Here is a 27,911-nt window from a genome sequence, read left to right as displayed (position 1 = left end):
TACTTGTTTATGTTCTGATGAAAGGCCATCGAGGCACCTGCCTGTCTCAGACTGTAGGTCTCTCTAGGGCATTCCCCCTCCACCATTGCTGCCTGACCAATTGATGATTTCCAGCATTTTCTGTTTTTATTACATATTTCTTTGTCAATCCTAGTCTCCTCAAGGGTTCTCTTAAGGAACTCAAATCCGTTCATTCACCTGATTGGAAGGTTGCAAAAGTGAGAAGCTGCACGCACCTCTCCATTTTTTTACATATCTAAGAATGACAGAGAATTGCTCAGTGTTGGTTATGTCCTGTGCACTGCCGATCTGAACAGAAGCAATGGCTGGGCTAGGAGGCAGGGGTGGGGGTCAGTAAAAAGACAGGGGCCGCATCGAGGCAGCCTCCCAGGATGGAGAGAGCCTTCCTATCCGGAGGCTCCACGGCCCAAGGAGGGCACCCCTGCCACCCCCCAGCAGAAAGTGCTGCTTCCACGACCCTGACACCACAGCTGAAAGGTTCACCCCTCTGATCGCCGAGGCCTGCCTGCCTGGTCCTGGCACATCAATAAATTTCCTACTGGCTCTTTGAGGCTGCCTCAAGATGAAAGTACCCTCTCCTCCTTGCACCCTCAGCAGTGGCCACCTCTCTCTGTGGCATGGCCAAGGCTGCAAAGCTGCCAGCCCTCTGATTGAGCCAGCAGCATGGAGAGCCAGCCATCATCTTTAATTGGATGGCAGTGCCCGGTGGCAACCTCTTAATTGGCCGCCACCGGCAAAATTGCTACCGCAGTCCCGCTGTCCACCTGCATGGCTTGGGACCCACATCCTGAAGTCGGGACTCACCCCGTGCCCGTAAGATCCCAGCCAATGTCTGACTTCATCTGGAACCTAGTTCTGTACCATGTTTATTGGTATCCATAAAATAATTCGTAAATGTTTTGGAAAGGAACATGATTAAAATGTATTTAAAAGCCTTTGGTTAATACGGTTGTTCCTTTTATTTTGCTTTGCTCAACATTTTCAACATGGTTCCTACGAGCATCTTCATATTTTGCAAGCAGTAAAACCAATTCCATTAAGTTCTCATGATCATTATTTGCATCATTGAGTCTGTACGCACCTTCATTCAGATCTGTTCCGTGATAACTCACCCCTCATTTTCTGATCCGTTTAGCTATTTCAAAAATGTGGTCTAAAACCTCACATCATTCAGCGACGGCTACTTTATTCCCAAGCCGTACTGAACTAAGTTAAATTAATAGCAAAATACTGCGGATGCTGGAAATCTGAAATAAAAACAGAAAGTGCTGGAAATACTCAGCAGTCTGGCAGCATCTGTGGAAACAGAAACAGAGTTAACGTTTTAGGTCTGTGACCTTTCATCAGAATTAAGTTTGCAATTTTGCTTCCTAGCAATTTCAGCTTGACACAAACATTCATGTGATTCATGTTGCTGAATCCTAAGATACACATGTTTCCATTTCTTGGTTCTACTGAAAAAAAAATCTGTGTTGGTTTTTCCATGATCCACACAGATTGTACAAAATAACGCCTTCTTCTCAGTTGAGTATGAAAGCCAAACTGGTGAGTTTAAAAACTTTGTCGGGCTTAAATGGAACCTATGAGCTAGGCTGCCTGGGGTGGTAAGAAAGAAAGATTTGCATTTATATAGCACCTTTCACAATCTTAGCACACTCCAAAGCACGTTTGAAGTCACTGTTGTTATGTAGGAAATGCCACAGACTGCACACAATATACTCTCCCAAACAGCAACATGAAAATGACCAGCTAATCTGTCTTTTATAGTGATGTTAGTTGAGGGAGAAATATTGGCCAGGACCGATATTCCCTTTAAAATTTTGTTGATATGCACAGTCAGTTTTCTCAATGCGCCGTACCTTTACATTTTGCAGTGGCCGCATACGTGTGATACTTATCACAGAACAAGGCCTGCAGGGTACCTTCCTGGTTACTGTGTGATCAGACATGTAGCTTAGCTGGAGCATTGACCAGGACACCGAGGGTAACTTACCTTCTTTGAAATAGTGCCATGGGATCTTTTACATCCAACTGAGAGGACAGATAGGGCCTCGGTTTAATCTCTCATTTGAAAGATGACTACTCCAACAGTGCAGCACTCCCTCAATACAGCACTGAAGTGTTAGTCTAGATTATGTGCTCAAGTATCTGGAGCAGGACTTGAAACCATGACCTTCTAACTCAGTGGTGAAAGTGCTGCCCAATGAGTCACAGCTAACAACAAGAAGTTCTGAGACATCTTTAGGGATAGTAAACCTATCTCTTGGACCGTCACTGGATGTGGAACTTTTCAGATATGGCTGTAAGACTAGCATCAGTTGGTCGCCCTGAATTTTCCCTCGCTTGAGGTGAAATTAGGTTAGCTGACTGAGTCTTCTCCGCTTCGAAAGTCGTCTGTATCACTACAAACTTTGTCACATGGCGTGGTTGAGGTCGAGATCTTTGCATCTTTTAAGTTGCTAACTATTTAAAATAGAGAAATATAACAGGGCTATGGAGGGGCAGTGATGCAGTGGGATTAACTTTGGTGTCAGAAACCCTCAGATACTTTTGACCTTATAGAGATGAACTCAGTATGTCAAAAGGCATGACCTTCAAGGGAAAACAACTGATTGTGCCCAAAGCTCTCTGAGAGGACAGGAAAATAAAAGCAAAATACTGCAGATGCTGGAAATCTGAAATAAAATCAAAAGGTGCTGGAAATACTCAGCAGGTCTGGCTGCATCTGTGGAGAGAGAAGCAAAGTTAACGTTTCAGGTCAGTGACCCTTCATCCGGTGATCATCTGATGAGGGGTCAATGACCTGAAACGTGAACTTTGCTTCTGTCTCCACAGATGCAGCCAGACCTGCTAACTATTTCCAGCACTTTTTGTTTTTATCTCCGAGAGGATATCTCGTCACAACTTCACCAAGGCCATTTGGGCATAGAGTGAACAAGACGAATGGCACAAGACACTATTTATTGGCCAGGGATCAACAGTAACGAAAGATTCATGACGATGTGTGAGGCATGCCAGCCACCAGCCACAACAACGCAAAGAACCTCTACACCCTCATGAGATTCCGTCAGTCCCTTGGTCCAAAATCGCCATTGATCTATTTTCTGTGAATGGAGAAGACTTTATCGTAGTCACTGACTATTTCTCCAAATTTCCAATTGTCAGACAATTAAAAGACACTTCAATTGCGGTCATCGCAGACACATTGAGTGCTATATTCAGTCTATTCAGTGCGCCTGAAGAAATCATTTCTGACAATGGGCCACAGTATACAGGGATATGTGTGCCAAATGGGGCGTAAACCATGTGACGTCCTCACCACATTACCCTAGGTCTAATGGTCTTGCCGAGCGCGTGGTTCGCACAATCGTCACTTATCCTAAAGTGCAGGACAAAGAAACAAGATTTTCACGTTGCCATGCTCCACCTCAGAGCTACACCTATGGATATGGGTTTACCGTCACCAGCAGAGATCATGTTTGGCAGATAAGTGCAGACGACTTTGCCAAGCCATCATCTGTCCAAATTCTCCGAGATGCAGGAGACACTGCTCGAGAAACAGGGAGAATGAAGATGACTGACACACAGGGGCAGAGCTACCTCAGATACAAGTAGAACAAAAGGCCAGGGTCATACACCCCACAATGAAAACATGGTTGCCTGCAGAGGTGTCCAGAGTGTGCAGTGAGCCTAGGTCCTATGAAATTACAACATCTAGCAGAGAAGGAACCGAAGCCAACTGAGAGAGGTGTGCAGTATTCTAATTGCACACAGCGGACTCGCGGGAGCACTCTCCGATGGTGGGGGTGCGACAGAACAACAAGACAGCAACCAATGCATCGACAACATGTCTGCAAACCCAGGACAGCCAAGGGTGAAATCCACATCCCCAGAACGTTCTACCATAACCAGACCTGGAAGAATTGTCAAACCACCAAAATGATCTCTGGAATCTTAAGCTTCTGCACGTGTAAATTTCATAATCTCCATACCTGTGTAAATAATTTTGATATTATCTAATGTTATGTTTTGTTTTAGATTATGTTTTAGAGATACAGCACTGAAACAGGCCCTTCGGCCCAACGAGTCTGTGCCGACCATCAACCACCCATTTATACTAATCCTACACTAATCCCATATTCCTACCACATCCCCACCTGTTCCTATATTTCCCTACCACCTACCTATACTGGGGGAAATTTATAATGGCCAATTTACCTACCAACCTGCAAGTCTTTTGGCTTGAGGGAGGAAACCGGAACACCCGGAGAAAACCCACGCAGACACAGGGAGAACTTGCAAACTCCACACAGGCAGTACCCAGAATTGAACCCGGGTTGCTGGAGCTGTGAGGCTACATTGCTAACCACTGTGCCACTGTGTTTTTTACTTTTAGCAAACGAAACTTGTCTTTGGAAAGAAAGGGGATATTGTATGATTGCCTTTAAGAGTGATGTCCCGTTAAGATCTTAGTATGCTAATGAGTTATTTGCCAGGATGCAATCATGTGACTACAACCCTGAGTCACTCTGTAACTGTAACACCTAGAGAAAGGTTCTGTAAATAGTTAGCTCTGTACTGTATATAATAGCTGTTAATAAAACTGTTTGAGATCTTCAACCAACTGGACTCCACGCATCTATTTATGTTGCATCAGATAACATAAAAACAACTCATTACAAAATCCTGGGAAAAGGCTCAGCAGCTTTTTGGGTTCTATCATTTTACTCCAAAACAAAAGTAAGACCATTTAAAGTGCACTCGACAAGATGAATTATTTAAAAAGTCATTTCTGAAAAAAGGTACAACCTCAGCGTTATAATTTACCTCTTTTGCATGATAGACCTTTTGAAATTTCGACATTAATCAATTTTATTTTGCTGCCATCAGCACCTTCTGCGATGTAAAAAGGCAAATGGGTTTGTACACAGCAAACAAAGTGATGAGTAAGTACATTCTGTGCAAGCACAACAATAATGACAGATGGTGAATAAAAGCATATTACTAGCATTCTGACAAGTGACTTTGCAAACTGGTGCACAGCTTTCACAGACTCACATTGAAAAGTCATGTTCAGAGTTAACTGGAATGTCATAGGTGAGGGTAGAAATGCAATGATTTTTGTTTTAAAATATAATTAACACAATTAGCAGTTATTTAAGTTAACCAAAATACATTTCTCAAATTAGATGCTAACTTTCAATCTTAATCACCTTTTATCAATTCAATAGGAAAAACAACCTCAACTGGAACAAAATAAATCCAGTCTTACATTTTTTAAAGTTTATTTTACTTTTTAGAAACAAAGACATTGGAAGCAAACAACTCTTGCTTCAATGCAGAGAATCCAGGAAGTAATCTTAGAATTTGAGCTAAACTAGTTAAAAGCAAAAATGTCTTGACACAAAGGCTTTTGAGAATGTGGAACCCAGTGTCCCAGAAAACCAGAGATGCAAATCCATAAAAGACGTTTAAAAGGAAGATTGATAGTTGCTTGAGAGAAAAAAGAAAGTTAAGAAAGAACTTGCATTTCTACAGCGCCTTTCACAAACTCAAGAAGTCCTAAAACAATTTACAGCCAGTGAAGTATTTTTGAAGTATAGTCGTTGTGGTAATGTTGGAAAAACATTGTAATTAAGGAATATGGAGAAAATGCAGGGAATTGGGATGAAAATGTTAGAACTTCCATGGCTTACAAAAATGGTGGAGCAAGCTCAAGAGGCCAAATGGCCTAGTCTAGTTCCTATTCCTGAAATATGAAAAAAATTAATTGAGCCTCATTTCTCAGTCACTACATTAAGGGAGATAATAGCTGATGTGCAGTGGAGCAGCTCATTGGAATTTGAATGCACTATACCAGTGAGTGCTGGGTCATGGCTTTCAGCTTGCTGTGAGTTCCTAATCTTGGTTGTACCACCAGGAGTAGGAGTTAAGCAAAGGACAGGTGAACGCCGCCATGCAAAGATAAGGAAAATTATTGAGTGGGGCAATTTTAACTGTTGCTTAAGCAGGGAAGCTGTTGTAGCTTTCCCACCAAATGGAGCCAGCAGGAAGAGGATCTAGGAGCAGAAGAGGCCAAGACAAGTAATTTTTTTTTTTAACTTTGCTTGTGGAACCAGGGGTAGCCGGAATGCTCTTTCTGGCCCCACAAGGAGAGTTTAGGCTTCTCCTGCTCTGGGTTCCAACCTTTCCTTCTTCAAGACCATCCCGATAATGCCTTCCTATGACCTACTTCATCGCTAATAACCCTTTCTTTAGTGCTGGCTGTTGGCCTCCTGCCATCTGATATTCCATTCCCACTCATCAGCCAGCTGCTACTTCCTGTTTCTTTTGGGTGGGCAGCTAACTGACAGCATACAGATGAGACCCGGCATTCACACTGCTGAGTTTGGGAAGGGGTTTGGCGCCTGTTAACACCTTCCCCCTACCAGCCTGCCCGCTGCCTGCTCCTGGCGAAAATCAGGGATAATGTTTCAACTTAGTTTGTTATTACACATCTCTTAATGTAACTTTGGAAGAGGCCGAGAAGCAGTTCATTACTTGACCAATTAGAATCATAGAAAGCTTACGGCACAGAAAGAGGCCACTTGGCCCATCGTGTCTGCGCTGGCTGAAAAATGAGCCACCCAGTCTAATCCCACCTTCCAGAATTTTGTCCGTAGCCTTGCAGAATACAGCACTTGAGGTGCATATCCAGACACCTTTTAAATGAATTGAGGGTTTCTGCCTCTACTACCCTTTCAGGCAGTGAGTTCCAGACCCCCACTACCCTCTGGGTGAAGAACCTTTTCCACATCTCCCCTCTAATCTTTCTACCGTTTACTTTAAATCTATGTCCCCTAGCCACTAACCTCTCTCATATGGTAAATAGGCCCTTTACATTCACTCTACCCAGTCCCTTCACAATTTTGTACGTTTCAATCAAATCTCCCCTCAGCCTCCTCTGTCCCAAGGAGAACAACCCCAGCCTATCTAATCTTTCCTCATTGCTGTATTTTTCCAGTCCTGGCAACAACCTCGTAAATCTCCTCTGTACCCTCTCTAGTACAATCACATCCTTACTGTAATGAGGTGACCAGAACTGCACACAGTACTCAGGTTGTGGCCTAGCTAATGATTTATACAGTTTCAGCATAACCTCCCTGCTCTTATGTTCTATACCTCGGCTAATAAAGGAAAGGATTCCACAGCAACAGAATAGTACCAGGCACAAATATATGTAAAGGGGTGTTGAAAATTGAATTTTTAAAAAAGCCTGTAATATAAAAGCAAATTTATAATTGAAATGTTTTAAAACAAATACATCTTAAACAAGAAAAGGAGTATCTCGTAGAAAGCTCTGGAACTTTCTTCTAAGTTTTTAACATTACAGCAAAGTCACAAATACAATCAAATAAAAACTTAAATTCCTCCAAATACTGTGAGGAAGGTTTTGGCCTGAGCCAGTTTTCCAGCCACACGTGCAAGAGCAGGAAACACCCAACTCAAGAGGTTCTGGCCTCAGCAGCTCACCTGAATGAAGATGTCAATGTTGGACTATCTGTTGGGTTGAGGAGGGTGGGTGGCAGAGGGGCAAGATCGTGCCTTCTGTTTTTCTGGCTCCACAGGAATGTTTTTTATGTAAAACATTTTCCACCTACCTGTTGTTGGTGGGCCTGAGATTCACTGAAGAATCCTGAGCGAGGTCGGCCCAATGCCTGTCCTGCTCATTGCCGACAAGTTTCGAAAAGGGGTCCTTCACCTGGCATTAGGCCCCTAATTTAAGTATTTAAGGGAACTAATGCCTGTTTTAGATGTTCATCTAGGTCTGCATGCGCAGATTGGGTGTTGATAGTTCCACTGCTAAATTGGTTAAGCTTTGCATCCTTTTCATATCCGAGAATGGGCACATCGCATAACAATTTATACCCCTGTATTCCTGCTTGTGTCCTGTACTCAACATAAAATGTAACTTGCATTAATTTGCACAAGTGGAGAACAGAACTCATCTAGTCCAACTCCTTGACAATCACCATTACATCATACCCTCCCGCGAACGATCAAAAAGAGAACTCATGAATCAGCAACAAATGACACAAACCCATAAACCCAAACACTTGGACTGCTAACTTGGAGCTGCCAATCAAAGTGCTGATCTGAATTACGAGAGCAACACAATAAAAATTCAACATTATGAGCAGAATTCCGATTTGTGCACATTGCAATGCAAATCTTTCTTCTCTGAAGTTTTCTCCCCACATCTCTGCCCTCTGCTATGCTACATGAGGTTTATGATGTGGATGAAGGCAGTATCAATGTGTCACATGAGGCCACTTCACCAGCATTCAGAAACATCTCAGGCAGCAAACCTGTCAATATCACTATAAAGCTCCAAATCTGAGGGGACAGCTACGAATTATTTTTTACACTTATAAAGAATTTATTACCCTCACGAGGGAGAGATAGACTGACAAAGTAGGTAGATAGCAGTACACCACAAGGCACTCCCAGTACCAACGGAATGGTGACATAAACTAAGTATGTAGTAACTCCTGTGTATTCCTGCCCGGCTTTCTCACATACTCATTCCCTTTCTCTCTCTCTCAGTCACTCCCTCTGTAGCTGGCTTTATCTAATTGTTTGGGGCCTGAGATAATGAGGCTGTCTTTACAAATCTATGCGACCAGCAGAGAAGGCTCCCAGCCTCAAGCACGTATTTGGAAAATGGATCCTGTTGTTTGAGGTCAGGTTCAGTGATACGTAGCTCTGTAACAAGTAGTTTGGCTGCCAGTTACTCAAAGTGCTGCTCAGCATGGAGCTCAAGTACTGATTTGATTCAAATTATTTTGCTGAGTTGTACATACAATGGAGTCTACTGAAGCATACGTGATTTTTTATATATATATAGTTAAGTTTGATTGTAGCATGTGGTCTGCTCTATTCGATAGATAATGGGCAGACGATCAAATTTGTCATGGGTGTCATTTAAATCAATGCAAAGGCAAATCAGGCGGGATGTATAAAGCGTCAGATGATCACCAACGCTGGAAGTTTCATCCTGTGTTTTATCCAACTATGTCCAGCGCTTCATTTATAATTAGTAATTAAAAAGGATGTTGGGTTGACTTGAGAGAGCTGAGCTGTGAGGCCACAAGACTTACAGATTGAAATCAAAATTATTACACTATGGCCAAATAACAGAGTTCATTGATTTTGAATTCTAAATGCATTTTCAGAATATTGCATAGATTGATTTCAACTGTTTCCTCCGCAAGCATCACTAAAGATACCAAACAGGGGTGTCTGGGATAGAAATGCAATACTGTACTAATGTGCCTCCTGGCTTGCCATAGTCATGTGACTTCTACCATGAGGCACTCACTGCAGGCAGCCATCACAAGCTCAGTTCAATAAAAATACAGTACAAGCAAGACTGTTGTCCTGTGAGCTTGTAACGTGGAGCTGAGACTGAGTGTTGTAGAGCTATATAGAAGCACAGCTACTGAAAGAAGAACACAGGAATATTCAGAGCTGCTAAAAGACACAGGGAGGCACAGAATAGGAACTAAGAAGCAGGCCACAGCCGAAAGCACTGGCTAAGACACAATGGCTGCAAGTTTTCCTCTGCCTGCACCATTCGAAATGAAAGGTGATATGAAGCAGAACTAGCAGTTTTTCCACTCGCAATGGCAAAATTACAAAATTGCGACTGATTTAATCAACAAACCAGAGCAATTACGAGTAGGTACACTCTCTTCACTGTTGGGGAGAGACTGTTACAAAATGTATACTACCTTAAATCTCTCAGAAGAACAAAAAAAAAATGGACAGCAGAAATTTTGAAAGCCTTGAGGCACGCTTTAAACCCCAAGTGAATGTAACTTATGAACAGTACGTGTTCAATATTAGGGCCCAAGAGTAAAAAGAGTCCACTGAACAATGTGTGACCGCATTAACACAGCTCACAGAATCTTGTGAATTTGCACAACTAAAACATGATCTAATTAAAGACAGGATTGTATTAGGCATGAGAGATCCTGCAATGAGAGCACGTCTACTGAGGGAAGACAAACTTACTCTCAGGAAAACGATCAACATGTGCAGAAGCGCTGAGGTTGTAAATCAGCAGCCAGAGCATATTCGTGGCAGAACAGACCAGACCTTGCATTATCTGAGAGACATTCCAGGCCAAAAGGGCAGAAAGATCATGGACAAAGGGCATGGTGCAAATACTGCGGAGGATATCACACAAAGGAAAAGAAGGCATATCCAGCGTGGGGAAAGCAGTGTTCTCACTGTAAGAAGCCAAATCATTCTGCATTCAAGTGTTTGCCTTGAAGAAAGCACAACAAGCAGGTACAGATGGACACTGGAGAGATATCAGCTGAAGATTCTGACAAATCACTGTACACCATATAAAAGGTTGGTTCAGTCAGGTTGATTGGTGATAATGGTTTATAACAGTTGGAATGATGACTGCAGAAGGAGAACATCAAGTCAACATTAAGTGTCAAAGAGACACTGTGCATCATGCAACATTATGACCTTCACAGACCTGTGCAAAGTGGATCAACATGGCGATCTAAAAATGAAGCCCTTGAAAGTAAGGTTGAGGCTATATGATGGCACCATACTAGTGCCGAGAGGAAAAATTACTCTGAGAGCCCAATGTGGTGATAAGAACGAAGATCTGGAGTTCCAGATCATAGACGGCAAGCAAAAGCCACTCATCTCAGATGAAGCAAGTCTAAAGCTTGGACAGGTAATCCTCAACGTGCAAAAAGAGATTTACAACGTGTCGCAGCACACTAAACCATTGACTGCAGAACAGATCCTAGAGGAGTACGATTTATTTACAGGTCTAGGATGTCTTCCTGGAGAATATCATCTCGAAGTAGATGACAGGGTAAGACCAATTCAGCATCTGCTGAGGAAAGTTCCAGCTGCCCTCAAGGCCAACCTGAGAGACAAGATAGAAGAGCTGGGAAAAAAGGGAGTAATCAAGAAAGTGACAGACAACCCCACAGAATGGATTAGCAGCATGGTAGCAGTGAAACAACCTGGAAAGCTGACAGTATGCATCGATCCAAAGGATCTAAATAAAGCTCTGAAGAGGTCTCACGACCCCATGCTGACCATCGAAGGAATTTTGCCACAACTTGCAAAAATCTTCAGCACCCTAGATGCGAAGGATGGTTGCTGGCAAGTGAAGCTGGATGAAAGCAGCAGCTTTCTAACCACATTCTGGATGCCATTCAGGAGATACAGATGGTGGCATATGCCATTTGACATTTCCAAGGCTCCAGAGGAGTATCAACGCAGACAGCATGAGATAGTTAGTGATCTTCCCGGAGTGGAAGCTATATTGGATGATCTGCTAGTTTATGGATGCGGAGCCACAATAGAAGAAGCCATTGCTGACCATGATCAAAATCTACTGTGACTGCTGGACAGAGCTCACCAGATGAACCTGAAGCTGAACAAGAAAAAATTGCAATTAAAGATGCCTGAAGTCAAGTACATAGATACATAGGTCACATACAGCAAAAAGTCTTCGCCCGGATCACGAAATGGTGAGAGCGGTAGCAGTGATGCAGCAACAAACAGATGTAAAAGCAGTGCAATGATTTGTTGGATTCGTCAATAATTTAGCAAAATTCTTGCCCAATTTGTCGTTGGAGTATCAACCATTACACCAACTCACTGCCAAGGACGTGCAGTGGTATTGGGGCACAGAAAAAGAAGCAGTGTTCATAAAAATCAAGCAACTAGTGATAACAACACTAGTGCTGAAATACTATCACGTAAATGATGAAGTCACCCTGCAGTATGACGCCAGTGAGACAGGACATGGAGCAACTCTAATGCAGCAAGAACAACCGGTTGCATTTGCATCCAGGGTGTTAACACAAATGGAACGACGCTACGCTCAGATCGAGAAAGAGTGCCTGGCCATTGTCTTTGCTTGTGAACATTTTCATCAATACCTACTTGGAAGAGACAAAGTGACAGTTGAGTCCTACCACAAGCCACTTCAAAGCATTTTCCTCAAGCCTCTACTATCTGCTCCAAAGCATCTGCAAAGGATGTTACTCTAGTTACCGAGATATCATCTGGGTGTGACATACAAGCAAACAGATGTACATCACTGGCATGCTGTCGAGAGCAGCACTCCCTAGGAAGAAAGTAGAGGATGCTACAACAGGGTGTGAAACCTTCCAGATCCAGTGTGAAGCAGCAGTTCTACAGGCTCTGGAAGTCATCAACCCAGCAGGGACACTGAGTCTGACCGACAAGCGCCTTGCTCAAATCAAGTGAACTACCCAACAAGATCCAACTCTCCAAATGTTGCAAGAAGTAGTGATGAAAGGATGGTCTGACAGCATCAAGGACACTCCTGTGGTCACAAGAGCAGATTGAGCACACAGAGATAATTGACAGCCAAAGATGGCATTGTGTACAAAGGAAATAGAGTCATTATCCCTAAGGGGTTGACAGGGGAGATACAAAAGTGCATTCATGCAAGCCACCAAGCAATTGAGTCGCTTCTGAGGAAGGCAAGAGAAGTGCTCTACTGACCAAACATGAGCAATAAAATCAATGACCACCTCAGCCAGTGCAGTGCGTCTAATGAGTACCAAGCTAAGCAAGCTAAAGAGCCACTGATGACACATGTCATCCCAGACAGACCATGGGTGAAGCTGGCAGTAGACCTCTTCATTCTCGCAGGAACTGATTATCTTATCACCGTTCTGAGTACTGGGAGATAGACCAGCTGACTTCAATGACTGTAGAATGCCTGAAAGCACACTTCGGTCGCTACAGCATTTCAGACATTGTGATGACCGACAATGGCCCTCAGTTCACGAGCAAAGAATTCAGCTGCTTTATAAAAGATTGGGAAATTCAACACCATACATCATCTCCAAACTACCCACTAAGGCGGCAGTGAAAACGAAATCTAGCAAATCCAGCACAGATATATACAAGGCAATCCTCAAGTGGAGAAACACACCTACTGAAGGCATGGAAAGTAGTCCAGTACAAAGACTAATGTCATGTTGCACCAAAACTACTCTTCCAATAGCATAAAAACTATTGAAGCCAGAAGTAGTAATAGGTGTGAGTGACAAAATCAAAGTGAAACGGCAGAAAGCCAAACTTCATTTTGACAAAACGGCCAAACCATTGCCAGAATTGAGCATTGGAGAGCCAGTCAGGGTACAAACCTTCAACACTCACAAGAAGCATCAGCCCAAGTGGCAAATGAGATCTGCGTAAAGCAGTTGTCACCTCAATCGTGTGCGGTGGAAGTGAATAATCAGATATAGCATCACAACCGGAGGCACAGACGCACAACTGGAGAAACTATTCCATCATGGCAGGCGACTGATCAGGAAGATGTGAACTCGCCATCTGCGCAGACCACAGATCAACCATCAGTCCCAGAGGTCCACAGCATCCCAACAACGGAAATGGAACAACAACAGTTAGTGCAACAACAAATGATATGGGAATGGCACTCCCCGGAGAAGGAAAATCAAGCAGATGAACAGCCAACGACAATGCGCATGCGCACTGATAAGAGACCGGCAAGATTTAAAGACTATGTGTGCAATGCATGTGCAGAGACTGCCGAGAATAACGACTGCTAATGCATGAGAACAGTTGTGTGCATAGTGGGTAACTTGGGCAACTCACAGTGTAGATGATAATGCATGCAATTTTGTTTGTTTTTTGTATATGAAAAGGGGGATGTTTGGAATAGAAATGAAATACTGTACTAATGTGCCTCCTGGCTTGCCGTATCATGTAACCTCTACCATAAGGCACTCATTGCAGGCAGCCATCACAAGTTCAGTTCAAAAAAGACACAGTACAAGTGTTACAACCCAGTGAGAAAGGGGTCCAGGAGCCCCTCTCAGCCTTCACCTGGTCTTACCGTAACAAGGTTTTTTTTTAAACACACTGTTTTTAGCTTCCCTTTGGTGAATCCTTGTTTACTGCTTTCCAATTATAAAGCAAAGAAACCAGCACAAACAGGTTTTCTTAGGTTTAAAGACGAAAGGTTGCAATTTATTAAACTTAAATTTAAACTCTAATTCGGTTAATGCCTACGGATACACAACATGCCCACACTAGCATGCATAAACGAGACACACATACAGATAGAGACAGAAAAGAGCAGAAGAAAATAAAGTGGAAAAGTTTGAGGCAATCTCTGAAGAGGGTTTTTGATACGGATCTTCGAGCTCACTGTAGAGTCCTTGATTGTAGGTAGAACTTGCTCTCCATTGGGGCCCAGTATTCTTCTTAAACCTTGTTTGCTGCAGGAGAACTTTCTTTCTTGGGGTTCATGTGTCTTCAGTGGATTTGGAATTCCTTGAGAAAGAGATGGGAGCAGACAGGAGAGGCTGTGGCGAGCCAGCCAGGAGAGGTCTTTTCAGTCCAGGAGCAAACAGACACTCTGAGTTCAAACTGTTTGTACAATTCAGAAAAATCCAGGTTGCCAAGCAGGTTAGTCATGTGACTATCTGGTCTGACCACATCTGTTTGTGGATTTTCTGGTCTTAGCCGACCCTGGAATGTCTCTTCTACACACAATACCTGGTGCTCAAAGTCCATTGTGGGTTAAATTGGAGAAGGACTGGCTCCTTTGTCCTTCCAAGCACTGGCTGTTGGTATGCAAAAATGTTTTTCCAGCCAAGGGCCTGCTGATTTTTTAAACAAGTTCTTTCTTCACTTCAGTAACAATTTGTAATTTAATGTCCATATGGCAAAATTAATATACCTCATTCTTGGCAGGTGGGGATCTAGCATGATACCTCCACACCCAGTGGAATGAAATGCGATTTGAGAAAAGTGCATTTCATTAAAAGGATCGAGAGAAAATATGATACAGAAAAAAATGCATTTCTCTCATTCATTCACAAATACTAAAACTTATTAAAATTGCTAATTTCCATGATTGCCTAGGGTCTTTGTTCCTGCTGAGGTCTGAAAATGGGTGGGGGGGGGGGGGTAGATTTAATTAGCCCTGAGTTGGAATTTTTTTTCAGGAGAGTTAGTAGTGCATGGGTCTATCCTGAACTCTCTTTCAGTGCTTTGCTGAGTCATGCAAGGGCTTTTGACTTCAGGGGATGGGTGGTTCTCATTTTTCCTGACTGTGGGGGAGGATTCCTTGCTAATCTCCCCTTTGCCCTCTGGGACACTCCTGCCTGCAGGTATTTGTGCAGACTCTACTGCATGCCCCTGTGGCACTTTGACTAGGTGAAGCATCACCCTCATGGGTTCTCTGCCCCCTAGAGGTCTTTCTTTGCCTCTGCAGGTTCCTGTAACTGCTGTTAGCAACTCTGGTGGGGTGCTTCTTGCGTCTGCATTTACACAGGAGGAAGTAGGGTATAACTTTTCAAATTTTTCGGGATTGGTTGCCCGGACAGTAGGGGTTTTCATCCAGGATTCCTCCCAGACTTCCTTTAACCTGCTCTCTTGGTCGCTTTCTCTCCTTCCCATTCTAAACTTTTGCCAGCCTTGTGCCTGCATGTCCCCTTTTGTTCTCGGCGGGGGTGCCTTACAGTTCACCAGCCCTCGGCTGGAGGGTCCTCCTAACAGTGGTACAGGACTTAGGGGTGCAGGTTTCACTGTAGGTTTGGGTTTCCCCTCAACCTGGCACATGTGGCAACTCCTGCAGTACTCCACCACATCTTTGTGGAGTTTTGGCCAGTCAAATTGCTGCTTATGCAGCTTTTGATATTTTGCATACTGTAGTCTCGTTGGCACTTCTTACTATTTCTCTACAGCACCTCTGCGGCACCACTAGCTGGTGAACCACTGTCCACTCCTTGCTTTCAGATCTGTGAGGAGAACTCCATTTCCTCATCAGTACCATATTCTTTAAATGAGCAATCAGGGACTCCCTCTGCTTCAATTTCAGACTGGGCAGCCTGTGCTAACTCTTGCAATACTGGGTCAGCTCGCTGAGCCTCAGCTAGGGAAAATCCATTTAATTCATTTCCTGGGTCTCCTAATTTCCAAAGAAAGTCTCAGACAGACAGACCTGCTCATCGGCCTGCAGTGCCAATTTAGTCTCCTCTAGGGGAGCTGGTTTGATCATGGCCTGATCCACTACACATTCAGGGAAACTGCAGGGGTCTGTCTCCTGCCACTGCCCTGTCTCTCTGACCTCCTGCGGTCTCTCTTTCACTACTCGGGAAGCTACCACCTTCTTCCCACCAGATCATTACCTAGGAGCAGGTCAACCCCGTCCACAGGCAAACTAGGGACAATCCCTATGGTTACCGGTCCCGAAAATAGGTCACACACCAGGTGCACCCAGTGTACAGGCACTGGCATACACTGCCCTCCAATACCATTCACCACCATTTTGGTGTTCACTGCACTCTCTGGGGGAAAGGTCAGGCCTTTTCCCAGTAAAACGGACCTAGTAGCCCCTGTATCCCTGAGAATTACTATAGGCCTGCTTGCCCCAATCGAGGGGTATGGGGTTACTTTCCCTTCAAACACAAAACCCTGATAGCCTTCAGGAATCCTATTAACTTTTCCTGCACTTGCAGTAGTAAACTTCCTGAGTTGCACTCTTACTGCAGTTAAAGCTACAGCTTGCTCTGCTGTGCTTTCCATCAGGTTCTCTTCTTCACTGAGCAAGTGTGCCCTGATTAACCCTAACGGTTTTCCCTTTCATTTCCAGCAGTCAGCTTTTAAATGCCCTACTTTATTACAATGGAAGCACACAGGTTTCCTGGTCTCACTCCAGCTCACAGCACCTTCCTTTTTGGCTGGAGGAGGGCCCCCTGTGTCTCCTGCTTTTCTTTCTCTCCCAGGACTGCTTGGGCTCCTATCACCTTCCCACCCTTTGTCCTTTTCGGATTTGTGGGGGTGACTAGGAAAGGTTCTCCCCTGGGAAACCAACTTATAAATTAAAGCAAACTCATCAGCCAGAACGGCCACTTGCCAGGATCTCTGAACCCGCTGCTCCTCTACATGGGTCTTTATGGAGAGTGGGAGAGAGTGTTTAAATTCCTCTAACAGAATTACTTCTCTGGGATTCTCATAGCTGAACTGTACTTTAAGAGCCCTCAGCTACAGGTCAAAATCCAGCTGCTTACATCTTTCAAATTCCAGATAAGTTTGATTAGCTTGCTTCTTGAGGGTTCTAAATTTTTGGCGATAGGCTTCAGGTGTTAATTCATATTCCCCGAGGATAGCATTTTTTGTCAGTTCATAATTTGATGAACTCTCATCTGGCAACAGGGAATAAACCTTATGAGCTTTTACAGTTAGCTTGCTTTGTAATAAAAGAGGCCAAGTCTCAGCTGGCCATTTTAGCTGCCTTGCCAGTTTCTCAAAGACACAAAAAATCCTTCTACATCTTCCTCATTGAATTTTGGGATTAGATGAGCTAGTTTTAACAATTCCGTACCCAACCCTGAGTTACGATCCTCCAAATTGGCCATGCTTTCACTGTGGTTACTCTGTCGCCCCTACATAACTCAAGCTGTTTCAGCTCCCTCTCTTCGCATTCCTTCCAGGATATTCTTTCTCCTTCTCTCCCCTGTCTCTCTCTTGCCCTCTCCTCTCCTATTCCTTCCCCGTCTTTCTTTTTCTGCACGTTCCTTCTGAAAGGCTCTTTCTTTCTCCCTCTCCTCCCTCGCTCTCTTTTCCCTTTCCTCAAATTCAAGTTTCCTCTGTTCCAATTGTATCTTTGCTGACAATGCCCTGTCAGAGTCTGCTTCTAACCCTGTTTCTGCTTTTTCAGATTCAAGGGAAAAATGCTTAGCCACGAGTCTTAGGAGTTCAGACTTCCTATCCTTGCCATGTACAGTGATCCCACACTGCTCAGCCATTTTTCTCAACTCCTCCATAGACCAGTGCTTTTAACTTATCCCAAGTTACTTTACTCTGGCTTGGCGAGTTACTAGCTTCAGTTGCAGACATGTTAGTATTCTAGCACACACAACCACAAGAAAACCTGTATTGAAATCTTGCACGTTTTTGATTGGGAACAAATTGGCTTCCCACTTCCAATTTCTCTCGTTTGTCTGTGGGTAAAATCCTGGACGAGCCCCCAAATTTCTGTTATGACCAACTGAGAAAGGGGTCTAGGGAACCCTCTCAGCCTTCAGCTGGTCTTAGCATAACATATTTTATTTTGAACACACCGTGTTTTTAGCTCTCCCTTGGTGAATCCTTGTTCACTGCTTTCCAATTATAAGGCAAAGAAACCAGCCAAACAGGTTTTCTTAGGTTTAAAGAAGAAAGACTGAAATTTATTAATCTTAAATTTAAACTCTAATTGGGTTAACACCAACGGATACATAACGCGCCCACACTAGCATGTATACACGATACACATATGCAGATAGAGACAGAAAAGAGCAGAAGAAAATAAAGTGGAAAAGTTTGAGGCAATCTCTGAAGAGGGTTTTTTGTTACGGGTCTTCAAGCTCACTGCAGGGTCCTTGATTGTAGGTAGACCTTGCTCTTTGTTGGGGCCCAGCATTCTTCTTAAACCTTGTTCGCTGTAGAAGAACTTTCTTTCTTGGGGTTCATGTGTCTTCAGTGGATTTGGAGTTCCGTGAGAAAGAGATGGGAGCAGACTGGAGAGGCTGTGGCGAGCCAGCCAGGAGAGGTCTTTTCAGTCCAGGAGCAAACAGACACTCTGAGTTCAAACTGTTTGTACAATTCAGAAAAATCCAGGTTGCCAAGCAGGTTAGTCATGTGACTAGCTGATCTGACCACGTCTGTTTGTGGATTTGCTGGTCTTAGCTGACCCTGGAATGTCTCTTACACACAATACCTGGTGCTCAAAGTCTATTGTGGGTTAAATTGGAGCGGGACTGGCTCCTTTGTCCTTCCAAGCACTGGCTGTTGGTATGCAAAAATGTTTTTCCAGCCAAGGGCCTGCTGATTTTTTAAACAAGTCCTTTCTTCACTTCACCAACAGTTTGGAATTTAATGTCCATATGGCAAAATTAATATGCCTCATTCTTGGCAGGTGGGGGTCCAGTATGACAACAAGCAAGACTGTTTTCCTGTGAGCTCGCAACAAGGGGGATTACAAATTGTAATGAAGAACTGTTAGCAGAGTGCCAGACACAATTCATTACTGGGAAATGCTTAGTAGTATACCTTGGGAAAAAGAATAGTGAAAGGAAGCGTACCCTAAATGGTAAGGCCCTAGGTGGAGTAGAGGAGCAGAGATGCAGATACAGATAACTGGTGAAATTACAGGTAAAAAAGGTCATAAAATGGCAAATGCAAATTTGGGCTTTATATATAGGGGCATTGAATATTGAAGCAAGGAAGTGAGATTGAATTTGTACAAGATCACAATTAGGCCATAGCTGGAGTATTGCTAGGGTTGTATGGGCTTACTGGGGTGCATTTACTACTCTGAATATATACATATTTTTCCTTTTGGAGGCAAGATTATGCTCCCTTTTTAGCAGCATGTAATCCAAGATATACTCATTATAGCCACTTTTCATTTTTGGAGGCAAACATGCGAAGAATAAAATTCCACAGGAGTGTCCCACTGTTAATGTCAGCAGAAGCCCAGTGAAATGGTCGAAGCAGACATTTCTGTCCTTCCCCACCAAAGTTACAGCAGGAGAAGGGTAAAAATTTAACCACAGTCCTCATCTTACAAAAACACATTAGCCTGAATTTCCTTTGAGTGTCTTTCTCCCTAGCGTGGCAGCTTGGGATATCAGCTCACCACGTTGACCCTGTGGTAACCCCATCCCATTTTTCTGGAGCAGAGCTAATTTAATATTCAGTGAGTGGCTGACAGTGATATCACCACTGCTAATTGGTTGACTAACACTGAAAGGAAGGGCCTGATTTTTAGACCCCGCTGGGAACGGAGATGGGCGGGAGCTGAAAATAGTGGCGCTGGCTGGCGTGCCGGTTTCCTGTTGCTGTTCCCGCCGCCAGCGAGTTTCATCAGGGCAGGGGAAGGCCAGCCCTAAGAATCTGCCTGATCCGTAAATAAGACCAATGAAGCTAGTCAACGAGTTCATTGAGAGCTTGTAGAGGGCCAGCTTGAAATTTTAGTGGAGTGCACAGGCCACACACTGGGTCAGTGTCAGACCAGGTGCGTGGAGGCGGCTATACAACAGGTAGCCAGTTATGGCCAGAGCAAGAAAATAAGTGGGCCCCATAAAAGGGAGAATGGCTAAGAGGGGGAATTCAAACATTGGCACACATGTGCCACCTAGTGTGCACAGGTTGCGGGGAGAGTGTTGACTATGCACTTAAGCAGTGTAGGGGGTTGTCATCCTCCTGGCATCGTGGGGACATAAGAGGAGGGGGAAAGACTTCCAGACACAATTGGGAGTGCACCTGAGCACAAAGAAGGCCGCAGCTGGCAATGGAAGCACGACTCTCAGATTTCAGGTCCAGTCGCGATAAGGAGCAACATCCTCCACAGGAAGGGCAGAGCCCTGAGCATGGGGAGGGCAGCGGATAGGGTCAAGGGGCAGGAAGCCCATGGAGGCCATACCCCAGCATAAAATCTACCACCAAAGAAGGAGCTACCTTGAGGTGACTGAGAACCTGTGCTGCAGGAGACTGCAACTCTCCAGGCAGATGGTCTCAGAGATTTGTGTCCTTGTGGCGGAAGACTTCACACCTCGCAGCATTACACCATGCCCTGCCAGTAGCCGTCAAAGTCACTGTGACCTTGAACTTCCTTGCCACTGGCTCCTTTCAGGGATCAGCTGCGGACATTGGTGGCATCTCGCAAACTGCTGCACACCACTGCATCTTGCAGGTCACTGATGCCCTATTTGCAGAGCTGGACAGTACATTCAATAGCAGACAGATGGGACTTCACAGGCACAGAGGGCAATGGGTTTTGCCTTCATCGCTTGATTCCCCCAGGTGCAGGGTGTAATTGACTGCACCCATGTGCAATCAGGGCATCCAGTGACCTGCCAGTGAGAGCCATCAACAAGAAGCGCTTCCACTCGCTCAACGTTCAGCTGGTCTGCAAACACAACAAGTGCTTCCTCCATGTGTGCACTTGCTTTCCTGGCAGCTGCTATAACTCCTTCATCCTCCAGCAGTCCTAGATGCCGCAGCTCTTCTTACCACCACCCAATCTTTTGGATGGATTCTAGGGAACAAGGGATATCCCTTGAAGGGATGGTCACTCATCCCTTTATGAGAGTCCCAAGATGGAGCCACAGAGGTGCTACAACCAAAGCCATCTACTCACAAGGACTACCTTTGAACAGGCCATTGGGTTTCTGAAGATGCAGTTGTGCTGCCTGGACTGGTTGGGTGGCGCCCTGAAGTACACTCCTATAAGGGTGTATAAGAGGTCCTCACTGTGGAGGTGCCAGTGGGGCACTTCCAGAGGTGGTTGCACTGGCATTAATGCAGGGGCAGCCTCTGTCACTGGGCCCTGCTGCACACATGGTACCTCAGTCAGAGGGCCCAAGGAAGCCAATAATGGCACACTGAGAGGGATGGCACCCTCATCCTCTTCAGTGACTGCCGCAGCCCTTTGCTGACGCTCCAGATGGCTGGAGAAAGCCACCAGTTGCAGCGCAACTGGCATCCACTCCAAACATCTTTGTGCCATCAGTGCCACTGTCTAGTCCATGCTACAAAGAGTGGCATGCATTCTGTGAATGTCAGGCTCAGTTCCTGCATCCACTCCGAGTGCTGCCATATATGGCTGTCCATGAGGTTGGCCACTCTCTCAATGGAGGAGCTCATGCGTCCAAAGCCCTAAGACATGGTGGTGCACATGAGCTGAATGGACTCCTCCATTCTCAGCCCGTGACCCCGCACTGCCTCAGGGAACTTTGAAATGTGAGTACATATCTCACGCTGCTGGTCAAAGTAGATCCACCTTTCTTGACACTCCCGAAGCCCTGCATCTGTGCCCAGCTGTGTCTGTCCTCATCCTGTAAGGGGGACTCCCCACAGCTGCCTCTGCCTCTGTCACCTCCTCCTGTTCACTCATGATGTGCTGATCACCCAGTGCCTCTATGTGTGCATGAGGACCCACCGAGGTAACTGTATCTTGAACTGGTGGAGGGTGTGCTTGTAAGATGTGATGGCGCTTGCTCTGATGTTTCTGCTAGCAATTGCCCTGGTGCAGACACAGGAATATGAACTTGGAGGAGACGCAAGAAGAGATCATGAGAACCAGCCTTGGAGAGCAGAGAAGCCTCTGCAGTGCTGAGGCTTCCTAGTATAGCTGAGTCTTTGGCATGCTGTCAGATGGGGTGGAGTGCAGTGCACCCCCTTCATCTACGCTTTGCAGCATCTATTCAGCCTCTCCACTGGGGATGCCCATCTCATCTTCCCCAACTTGCTCATGGTCAGCTACCCTGACAATCTCCATTACTTCTTCCTCCATGGTGATGATGATGTGTAGGTTGGGCACTCCTCCTTCGGTCTGTGACCTTTTTGGGCATTTTCTCCTGCAAGGACAATAGAGAGATAGATAAAGTACAGCTGACCTCGATGACCAATGCCAGCGGCTCATGGACATAAGAAGCTGCATGTATCAGTGCAGGCAGGTCCTCAACAGCATTATGGCTTGCTGAGGGATCAGTAAGTAACCTGGGCACATATTCCTCCCATGTTCAGGAGCAGCAGGCACCCTCAAGCTCTTCAGCTGGTATGTCTGCTGGAGTTTGAATACCCAGAGGCCTGTCATCAGAGTCTGGCATTGCACTCTGCTTGTCAGAGTGAAGAAGGTCATTGAGTCTTTTCTGGCACTGGGCCCAGTTCCTCCTGACAATACTTCATCTGCTCACAGTCTCCGCCAACTTGATCCAGGGTTGCTTGGTTTGGGAGGGTAGCCTTCTCTTGCCACCCTCTGCAAACAGGACCTCCCTCCTTTCCCTCACTGCCTCAAGGAGGCCCTCCAGGCAGGCACTGCAAAGCAAGGGGCAGCCCTGCCCCGGGTGACAGCCTTCTGCCTCTCTTACAGGATCCCTAGTGCTCGCATCTTTGAAGTCTAATAACCACAGTAATGAATGCCGTGGTCTATTTAAATCAGGCCCACACTCACTCAGTTCCACATCCATTCTTGCCCATGGGGCTGCTAACTGACCACCCATTTCGCCCTCCAGCCAATTAACCAGCCGTCCCCGTCAAAATTGGGGCCTGTGACTACATCCCCCCCAAGGCGGGATTGGGACCCAGAAACGGTCCCAACATCCATTTCCCAACCCCGAAAGGAAAATCAGGCTGAATGTTTCTAAAGCCCTGCTGTTGCTTGCAGCGGTAGATGACTGTTGTCGATTGTGGCAGGACACACGTCAAACTATATCAAGGTCTGAGGAGATGCAGCTTCTGTTACATCAGCAGAAGCAAACCCCAAAATTCACTAATCCCTCTCTGGTAGCTGATCTGACAAAAAAAAAAGACAAGTAGGGATTGACTCCTGAGTGTAGAGAAGAGGAAGATTAAGAAGACAATGCAATGTCAAAGGAAGTGGCAAAGGCAGTCAGTGTCAGCTCTTCCTCATCATCCCAACATCTTCCTGGTGCTCAACATGAGGACTCATCGTACTTTCTCTTCCTCACTCTTCTTTTCTTTTTCTTTTTTGGAAATGAAGGAATGTCGCATTGGTGAAGTGGGGTATATTGTTCTAAGACTGAGGCTGAAGCAAGCTGGGGTAGAGGGACTTTACTCTGGATCTGACTGTACCTGACCTGGGTGTGATTAATGCTGACACTGGGTTCCTGAAATGAGAAGAGTTCCATTCCCTTAAACTAAAAACATTTGTCACCTTGAAAAAAGCAAGTTTGATTTCACTTCTCATCTGAAAGGCATTGCTTTAAACAGCAGAGCATTCCCTGAGGGTTATGCTGAGGTGTCAGCTTAGATGATGTCTTTTAGGCCTGGAGAATAATACTGTTAAAGGGGTGTGTCCTCAAAGAAGACATCTGATGAAACAAACATTTCCCTTGGCCAAATTGGGGGTCTCAACATAGAGCAGAGCAATCTATTCCCTCTCTTTTTCAGACAGTAGTCTGTGGACTTAGAAATTGTGGACATGCATTGGGACACTATTTAACCAAACCTCCTGATTCCAAATATACCAATAAAATCTCGACTTCTTTCTTTATACTGTTTTCTTTTGCAGGCTGACCATTGTGTGGTAGATATGGTTCCGCCCACACTCACCGTGCACATAGAGGGCTAAATGAGCCCGCCACCGGGACTGGCGGCAGGCCTGGAAAAGGGCGCTGTTCCCGTCCATCATGTGGGCGCCCGCTCCACTGCGATTACATGACGGGTGGCAATTTTGCATAGGGAAGGCATGGGTCCCCTCATCATGTGGCAGGGGCAACGCAGGAAGCGAGTTATTGATTATGGCCTCAGATGACTCCAGAGCAGATGTTGGTGCCATATTTAAAGGTCTGCCAGCCCTGCACTCACTCGTGCCTTGGATACATTGTCCCACCTTGGTGCAGCCTACAATGTAGAATGACTGTTTCCTGTGCCACCGCCACCCACCCCCCCGACCCCTCAAGGAGGGCAGAAGATGATGTCCGAGGAAAGACAAGGGGTGTCCTCACTGTTCAGTGATGCCTCCTTGCAGATGCTCCTCCAGGCTTCAAGGGAAAGGCGGGAGGTTTTCTTCCCCCACGATGGCAAAGAGAGGTCCTCCCGCCTGACCAAGCAAGCCTGGGTGGAGATCGCAGAGGAGGTAAGCAGCCATGGGGTCATCCGGTGCAGGAAGAGGGTCAATGAACTCCTGCGTTCTGCCAAGGTGAGGACCCCATACCAGTTGCCCTTTTGAGGATTGCTTGTGCCTATGCGGGAGGCTGCACGACATGGGGAGGATAACAGCGCTGCGGCGTTGGCTGAGTGGCTCAGGTTCTGTCTCTTCATGACAGATGCATGGCTGTCTTTTGGCCACAAGCCACCTTCCTTCAAAGCTCATTCCCTTTAACTCCCCTGACATCAAGTGTCGGCATGAGAGACATCAGATTCCCCAGTCGGGGACGAGGGGCTGAAATGAGTTGAACTGCCATGTTGACCTCTGTGCCATTCTCTACCATTTCCATCCTTCCTCTTGCAGGACAGAAGGGCCCATAATAGGAGGGAGATGTCCCGGACAGGCAGACAGCTCCTGCCACTGGCAAAATCCGGAACTGACATTACGATGCTGGATTTCTGGGCGGACGGTTCTGTTGCGATTCTCTGTCTCCCCCCCCCCCCCCCCCCCCACACAACCATATTCACCCTCGATAGCTGTGTTAAATCCAGCCCTGATAGTACAATCAGCTTTTATTGCTTTATATATTACCTCATGATAGACTTTATTGCTTTATTAAGAAGGAAAGTTCAATGCCTCCTCTGTGTGAAACATTTTGGAAGTTTTATAGCATTCAATGTGAGTACTTACACCTGTTTTGATAATGTATCTCAAGCCTCCTTCCCCCTCTTTGGAACTGTGAGACAACAGCTAAGCAGGTCCAGAAAAAGCCAAGAGAAGTGAAACTGTGAATGAGAACTTCCTGCATCAGGAATTGTGGTCATGAACCTGCATTGTAAATAGCAGTAGTCTCCCCAACAAATGTGATTTAAAAGTTGTTAGCATTTGGCACTGGTAACACTATCATTGTCATAACAGATGAGCAAATTGGTAATGCCAAAAATGTCCCATTTCACTCATGTAGGTAAGCTATTTTTAGGAATTTGCTGTAGAATGTTAAAAGGCTTGCTATTACTGCATATTTCCCTAAGTCATTTACCATTTGTTACCATGCTTTTGTAACTTCAGTCTTTATTATTCTAATGTTCTTCTGGTCAGGCACTTCCCCCTCCATAAATGTGAGTTCATTCAAAACTTGCTGCCCATATCCTTTCTCACACCAAGTCACATTCACCCATCGCCCCTACACTTACTGCAGTTATACAGGGCCTTGGTGAGACCACATCTGGAGTATTGTGTGCAGTTTTGGTCTCTTTATCTGAGGAAGGATGTTCTTGCCATGGAGAGAGTGCAAAGAAGATTTACCAGGCTGATTCCTGGAATGGCAGGATTGATGTATGAGGAGAGATTGGGCCGACTAGGCCTATATTCACTAGAGTTTAGAAGAATGAGAGGGGGTGTCATAGGAACCTATAAAATTCTAACAGGACTAGACAGGCTAGATGCAGGGAGGATGTTCCCGATGGCTGGGGAGTCCAGAACCAGGGTTACAGTCTCAGGATACGGGGTATGCCATTTAGAACCGAGATGGGGAGAAATCTCTTCACTCAGAGGCTGGTGAACCTGTGGAATTCTCTACTGCAAAAGGCAGTGGAGGCCAAAGCATTAAATACATTCAAGAAGGAGATAGATATATTTCTTAATGCCAAAGGGATCAAGGGATATGGGGAGAAAGCAGGAACAGGGTACTGAATTAGACAACCAGCCATGATCTTTTTTGAATGGTGGCGATGGCCTGACGGGCCGAATGGCCTACTCCTGCTCCTAGTTTCTATGTTTCTATCTTTTACTGACTTGTATTGTTTTCTAGTCCACCGACCCCTCAAATTTTATATCCTCATCCTTCTGTTCTGATGCACCCATGTTTTCCTCTGTAAATACCAGGCAACAAACTTTACATAAAGAACTTGGTGTACTTTCTTTCTCAGGATTTTGTGATAAAGCCTTCCCCTGAGTACCAGAAGGCTGTTTGACCATTTGGGCATCACAACTGAGCCTAATTGTGTTCTCACATAAAAATAATTTCCAACACCTTTCACTTGTGATCAGTCAGAAGTGAGAGCCTTTCTAATATCTAAACTGTTGTCACTAGGGCTGACTGTTGTGCCTAACTGCCTAAGTGAAGAAGGGTCACTGACCTGAAACGTTAACTCTGCTTCTCTCTCCACAGATGCTGCCAGACCTGCTGAGTATTTCCAGCATTTCTTGTTTTTATTGCAGATTTCCAGCATCTGCAGTATTTTACTTTTATTTTAGTGCCTAACTGCTGCCCTGGCTGATAAAAGTTTAATTAGCATAGACCAAAGAGTGAACCTCAATCTTCAACTGGTGACAGGTGTGGTAGGATTGTTCTTGCATTGCATAATATGTGGGGCTGCAGAGGTACATGTGCTGTTGTTAGACTCAAGGAGCTGGAATTCATGAATTGTGGGAATTATTTGAATAGCAGGAAAATAAGTGAGTCAAAAGGTTGTTTCAGGAATGTAATTTTGCTTCCTGTGCACTTATTTCCTTGTCTGTATGATTCAGTGCTTCGCTCAGTGATACTGCACCACTAAGGAAATCCCCTTCTAGTTCTAATGTGACACATATGTAAATGACAGTAGAAACCTCAGGGCAGAAATTGCTTTATGGAGGTGGATATTTCAAATTCCCACACTTTGTGAACAATATGACACAAATATGAAGTTTTTGTCACCTTTGGATGCCTTTCAACATTTAATAACTAAAATCACTGACTTTGGCCGGAATTTTATACTCCCCAAAAGAGCGGGCTGGTGGCGGAAGGTGGCATAAAATTGAGTGGGAGGTGGTGTGGGTGGGAGGGGGGCTGCTCCTGATACCCTCCCGCTCCCACTGCAATTTTACAGGGGGTGACGGTGGCGAGAAATGGCCCGCCTGACCCAGGCCAATCATGGCCTTTAAGTAGCCATTTAACTGGCATTTAAGCGCCTCTGCCTGCCACCGCGGGTATTTTACACTTTGCTGGTGGGTGGCTGAGGCCTCAAAAAGCCCACCTGATGAAACCAGGCAGCCTTCTTGCGGGCTGGGGTTGGCCCTCCTGATTGGGCACTCTGTACCCCATGAAGGGCCGCCCCAACTGCTCCCAACGCTCAATACGCCCCCTGCCCTCCTAACTGAATCCCCTTGACTCGCCGGGGCGTGGCCAATTGTCCCCGGCAAGGCGCTAAAAACT

The sequence above is a fragment of the Heterodontus francisci genome, chromosome 13 (assembly GCF_036365525.1).
Source record: "Heterodontus francisci isolate sHetFra1 chromosome 13, sHetFra1.hap1, whole genome shotgun sequence".
Taxonomy (NCBI): Eukaryota; Metazoa; Chordata; class Chondrichthyes; order Heterodontiformes; family Heterodontidae; genus Heterodontus; species Heterodontus francisci.
Note: the sequence above shows the minus strand (reverse complement) of the source record.